This window comes from Asparagus officinalis, unplaced genomic scaffold, assembly GCF_001876935.1.
Source record: "Asparagus officinalis unplaced genomic scaffold, Aspof.V1 AsparagusV1_Un919, whole genome shotgun sequence".
Classification (NCBI taxonomy): Eukaryota; Viridiplantae; Streptophyta; class Magnoliopsida; order Asparagales; family Asparagaceae; genus Asparagus; species Asparagus officinalis.
The window spans coordinates 13,669-20,502 of NW_017973178.1; positions in this window are offsets into that span (position 1 = coordinate 13,669).

The window sequence follows — 6,834 nt, forward strand, 5'->3', positions numbered from 1 at the left end:
ATCATCACACACATGCACATGCACCTATTGTTAATCATAAGCATGTTCATGTGTATCATTGTTATTTTTATGGTAGAGTTGGTCACTTAGCTAAATTTTGTTTTGATTTGCGAAAAGTTTCTAAATCGCAAAATATTTAAAAAAGATCAACCTTGTTTCAAAATGTTTCACATTTGCAAAATAATTTTAAAAGAACATCCTTGTTTGCAAATGATTCCTGTGCACGCCCACTTGGTCATCACAAACCATTTACCTATTTTCATTACACACATTGCAATCGGAAAGGTCATTTATACAATTTTTATTTTGACCGTGTTAGTGCACCAAATACACCCAAAAGGGATCATAATCCTAGGACATTGAGCTTTAACGATAGAGGTAATGTCTCTAGACTCTTAGGTACCAAGAGTAATTGGGTACCAAAACTTGTTTGATCTTTAAGAACAATTTTTTTTGTTTTTTTTTCATGTTCTTAAAGATACTTTTTATTTTAGATTTTATTGAAAACTACTTTCAAAATCTTTAAAAAGAAAGTGTTTGTTTTGATTTGTATTTTTAAATTCATTGTAAAACACTTATATGATGATGTTTGTGTGTTTGAGTTTACGGATCATCTATTTGTGCTTTATAATATATTCTATATGTGGTTTGATCAAGTCTTACAAAGAAAATTTTCTTTATTGATTAATCATCACTTAGGTTTAAATCTTAATTTATGATTTCATTTGAGTGATTTGTTTTCATTTAAAAACTTTTTTTCATGATTCTCATGTTTCCTATTCATTTATTTTCATAAATCTATTTTCATATGGTTTTTATGTTTTTGTATTGAGACATATTTTTTTAATGACATATCAATATGTGTTCTCATTGTCTTATTGTATGTGAGTGATATGTTTCTCATTTATGTTTACTCTCATGTTTGCCTTAGTATTCATTTTATATATTCTGTAAGGCATTTTGATAGGGGAAGTTTTCCCTATTCCTTATTGTTTTTATACTTACCTATGCAAATTTGCAGGAGAATCTTACGCTCTCTCATCCTTTATTTTTTTTTCTCCTTTTTGACCTTGTCAAAGGGAAAGAAATATTGTGAGTATACCTTGTTTGTTTTTATGCATGATAATCATAATTTATATATTCATTTCATATCATGCATATCTCATTGTGTAAATTATTTGTCATCGTCAAAAAAGGGGAGATTGTTGGCCTTTTTATTTTGATAATGTTTTTATAAATAATTTATAACTAATATTGTTTGTCTAGTGTTTATGTTTTCTTATTTGTTCTAGCCAAACAATGTGTCGGAGGTTGGATAGAATTGAGCTAAAAGATCACATCAAATGGAGGTTGGCAGAATATCGGTATGAAATCATTTGTAATTCAAGTCAAATTCAAGATCAAGCTTCATCAGCAACAAAGTTGGGCTATATTGATTATTTATCATCTTGGGTATATTTTAGTTTAGGTGTTTATACTTGTGTGTTAAATACTTTAAACACAATATCACACATACACACAATTCTTGTTTTTGAGTAATTTTGATAAAATATTGAGTTATGTGTTTATATACTTAACAATCATTATATACATCTTTTATTAAGTCTATGAAAACATTTCATAAGGTTTCAAACTATTGTTTAACTCAAAAGTCAAAAATCAAGAAATTTATATATATGTTCGTGCATATTTTTGCAAAACAGATAAGTTCTCACAAATAGGAAATAAAAATTGAAAAATTCTTTTTCTAACATGTTCTATTATATTTTTACAACCATTTTCCAAAATTTTATCATTTTTGGAGTTGATTTACTATGTCAATTTGATTTTACAAAATCAGGTATTTTAGCAGTTTTTAGAATCTAGAATATCTATTTTAAAATATTTATTTCTCACAAACGGTAAGTGATATTTTAGAAATGTTTCCTCTGACATTTTTATCTATATGTATAAAAACTTATCTCAAAATTTCATGATTTTTGGAGTTGATTTATTATTTTTAAATTGATTTTACAAAACAAGATACGCAAAAATTTCAGAAATTACCAAAATCTGTCAACGGGCACTGTAGTCAGTCGACCGACGCACTGTAGTCAGTCGACTGATCGTGTCTTTTCAGTCTATAATGGCTAGTTTTTGTTTTTGGGGTTTTTGGGATGTCTTTGTGGGTTTTTTGGCTTGTTTGAGAGGCTATAAAAAGCCCTCTCCTCCCATTTGTTTTTTATGGGTGTTTGAATGAGTTTCATACAAGTTTGTTTAAGGATTTTTAAGTTTGTTTAAGAAACTTTTAAGCATTTTTTACAAGTTTGGTTTTGTGAAGAGAATTTCACAAGAGCTTTAGAAGATCATCCATTGGTGTTTGAGCATTCAACTCTTCTCCCTCTCTCTTTTGTCATCTAGAGAAGTTTTTCTAAACTCTTATTTAGCTATTTATATGGTTGATTTTCATTTCCTTAAGCTAGAATTATATTGAGTTTAGTTTGTTTTGATTATACTCATTGTTCACACATAACCTATTGAGTTTATTGTATTTACATACATAGAATATATTAGGGTTGTGCGATTGTGACATTGAGAGTGAGCCTTAATTGAGTTCTCATCTATTATAGAGAACAAACATTTTACTTGTACTTAATTTATGAGATCACTTTGTAATACACTTGTACACCGAGAGGAGTATGTGGTGAGAGACGGGATCGTTCCAAGAGGAGTGACGTCGGTAGTAAAGCCTAGGGAGATGTTGTAAACCCGAGCACTTGAGGGAGACACGGGCTGGAGACCAACACTTAGAGGATGTAGAGTGTGATTGTAAGAGTGTGAGATTGTAGAGTTTTTGGTAAGCTAGAAAACCAAATGTGAGGTATAAACGTTATTCGGTGAGCGTCAAAAACCCGGTTGTGTAGTGGATTCTCCCCGGAAGTGGGGAGCGGAGACGTAGGTCGGAAGGACCGAACTCCGTGATCATTTGCTTGTGTTTGTGTTGGTTTATTTGCGCACTATCACTCTTGTTTGTTTTTGTTTATTTCACCCTTATTTATTTTGCTTATCCTTACTAATAATTCATTGCATATCTTATTTGTTAGGATAACTTGTTAATAAGTTTTTAATCGGTATAAAATCAGATTAGATTAGCATAAACCCTATTCACCCCCTCTAAAGTTCTTTCCTAGTAGCATTAAGGTCTAACAGATGAGAATTGGATAAGGGATGAGAAGTGTGGTGGATGATCATTGAACGCTTATGATCACCGACGATGAGCGAAGCAGAAGCATGGTCAAGGTCAATGGGGTCAAAGTTGTTAAGCCACAAGTCTATATCAATCATGGGATTGTGATGCACGAATTGCGCATTATTATGGTGTTGAATTGCTCGAATTTTGTTTAATTATTGTAAATGTTGGGAGTTCATTGTGAGACTTTGAAACATTATCTTTTTTTTGCAAATTTTTGAAGTATTAGTTTTTTTTGGATAAAATTGTGATGAGATCACCAGCGGATGAAAGTATGAACAATTATTTTTGAGTAAAGGAATGTCAATGGAATGTTATGTAATGCATTTTACTATTTTTGAGCAAATGAATATTTTTAGTTATTTCCTCTATTTCTCCTCTTTTAATTGCTAACTAGTTTTTTTCGGCTCATGAGTTCTAATGTTTTGAAGTATTTTGGTAAAATATATACATAGTTAAAGAATCATCTCTCAATTTTGCAAGTTAATTCTAAACTAATGAGGTTGTTATTAAACTTATGAGTTAATTATTAATCTTCTAATTTAAAATTGTTATTCTTATGAGTTAGTTGTTAATCTTATGAGTTAGAGATTTTGAGTTTATTGTTAACATTATGCATTAGTCATTAAGATTTTTAGTTGGTTGTTGTTATGGTGTTTTCAGTCGCCAAATTATGGTCTCTTGCTAACAACAGACAAATATCCCCCATCACGCACCATTCAGTCAACTCGACACTTAGGACAACCAAAGTCCGAACCTAGCCGACTCGCCGAGTCGACATCTCGTTAGATCAACTCGAATGGTGGTACTTGTCGGTCCTCTCATCAAAAGACAACTCGCTGCAAGCCCACTCAATTAATTAATTAGTCAGCATCTCGCTGGGACGACTCAAAAGGTAGTATATACAAGTCAAAAGGAGACTTCGACCTCGAAACCCCCGCTAACAGCACGTCAACATCACATTAAAAGCTTAACAGACGCCTTCATTTCTCCATCCTCGACACTATTTATGATACATCAAACAACGCCAGCTTAGTAAGCCGCCTATCCCATCTCATTAATGCCGAAGTGATCGCGCTCATTCCGTAATCGCTCCACGACCGACACTTGTAAAGTCGACGCTAACTTAGACGCTAGCTTAGACTAGACCAAGAAAGACTAAAGTGCCCCTCCTGCTTGGCTATAAGAGGGAAAACTATTCTCAATGTGAAAATAAACAATTTCGAAAATTTCTTCTCCACTCCACTACACTTGAGCACTCGCACAGTTCACCACTTTCTCACTCAAGTACATCACTAACTTGATCGTCGAAGGAACAACGGATAAACAAACTCCACCCTCTTACAAACTGTAATTTATGCAAGGAAGAACAACTTAATTCAAAACCAGATACTTAGAGAAGTTTAGGGCCCCTAATCAACCTCACCCCCACTATATTACATGTGTGATTTAGACCATCAACAATTGTTAAGCTTATAATTAGTTGTTATTGCTATGAGTTGATTGGTAATATTATAGATTAGTTGTTAAAGATCAACTATCAAAGTTGATTCTCTTCTTTTTTTTCATGGATCATTGTTTGTGTGTTTAACGACTAACTAAAAAAGTTAATAACTATTTTATAAGTTTAACAACTAACTTACAAAAAATAAAAAACATGGCGACAAAGGCGAGTAAAACGATAGACTCAAAAATAATGCATGGTCTGCTGCCATTATACAGAGAAAATTTCTAACCTTAGTTTTAAAATTTACAATGAATAAAAAAAGAAAAAAATGAAAATTTTTCAGATTTGTATTGGCAGAGAAGAAAGGGGGGTGCTGCAAAGAGAAAAGAGAGAGGTCAGCCCAAGAAAGTAGGATTATATTTAGAGGCTAAGAGCAACTCCAAGAGGCTCCTCATCCCTTGTCCTAGCTCAAATTTAGGGAGTAGGAGTTGAATAATTGGCTCCAACAAGCTCCCTATCCCATATTCCAAATATAGGATCCTTGTGAGCATCTTCCAAATCAAAGACAATAGAGAGACTCCATATATCTATAGTGACAAGCAACGGTTCAAAAAATGCAACGGTCATATTTGCATTCAAGACCCTCTCATTCTCCTTTCATCTATAAATATTGCATCTCTGTATAGGATAAATTAGTTCATCTCATAATTTAAAAGCACTTGGTATTCTACTATTTTTCTTTAAAGGGGGTAAATTAGTTCATCTCTTAATTATTTTATCTCTCATATTTTATACTTACAACTGATTTATTAGTTTTTTTTTAGTTTATAATGTATTAAATATAAATATAAAAATATATTACACGTGTGATGATGACAAGCGGGCAACAAGCTACGCCGCTAATCCTTTCTGTATTGCAAAACCCAGCCTACGAAACACATACTCAGCTGATCCCGCCGTCGCCACATTCTTGTTCATAAATTTTTTTACCCTCCTAAGGAATTCCACCGCATCAGCTGTAAGAAAACCAAACGTATCGAACGCGAACGGGATGAAACTGTGTTGGTTGTCCTTGCAAGCTTGATCATGTTTGCCCCCCTTCGCCTCTGCCGCCTTATCCACTGCATGCCCAACAGTGAACACCTGGCTGCTTCTGACAGTGGATGGGATGCTCTCCAAAAGCATCCATCTGCGCCCTACGACAAACTGGGCACATAGTCCCCTCCACGAACAAAGGAACCAACAACCTGTACCTGAGAATGGCCTGGTACTCCCCCGGTGTCATACGTTGCCCCAATCCCTCAATAGGCGTGGCCAATAAGAAATCCTGGGCGTGCTTTGCCCGCAGGCACCCAACAATAGCCACCTGCCTCTCTGATAGATCAAACTCCGTCGCTAGATCTCTACAAATACCACCAAAAAAGGTGTCTGCCAAGTAATGCATTGGTTTTGGGGGGACAGACCCTTTAGTGGTGATTTGAAGAAGGTCAACCTCCGGTAGCTTAGCCTGAAGAAAGGCCCGGGCGGAAATAAAGTGCTCGCCTAAAGAGACCTCGCCACAACCTCTCAAAATGTGGTCTTGGAGCTCGATGGAGTGAATCCGTGAGGCCACAAAAGCAAACTGTATGGCATCGGCCGCTGCGTATACCCCCAGCCCGCCAGCCTTGATAGGTAAAGTGGCTAGCCTCCATTGGAGATCCCCGAAGCCTGGGCCTTCGGATGTGACTATGCTCTCGACAGACCTCCGAAGCGCCATATTAAACTGAGTCGCTGCCTTAGCAAACAGCTATGGCGGACAAGTCCTCAAGGCAAAATACAGCTTGGACAAGCCCGCACAAGCCCTCAAAAGGACAAGCTCGCACTGAGGATCCCTAAGTTGGTCCAATGCTTCCATTAACTGAGTCGCCTTAGCCACCCTTTTGGCTGCTAACCCACCAACAAACTCATCCTCCATGCTAACCGCTCCACCTAAAAGCCTCACCCCATCGCGAGGCCGACTGATATCCAAGGGAAAAAGCCCCTCCAGCAAACTCCTAGGATCCTGGGAGGGCCAGAATAATTCAGTTTTGGTGACATTGAGGTCCAACCCGAGCCTTGGGCCTTCAGTCTCGATCACCTTATATGCCTTAGCAATCTCCAAAGTATCCCCGACCAATGA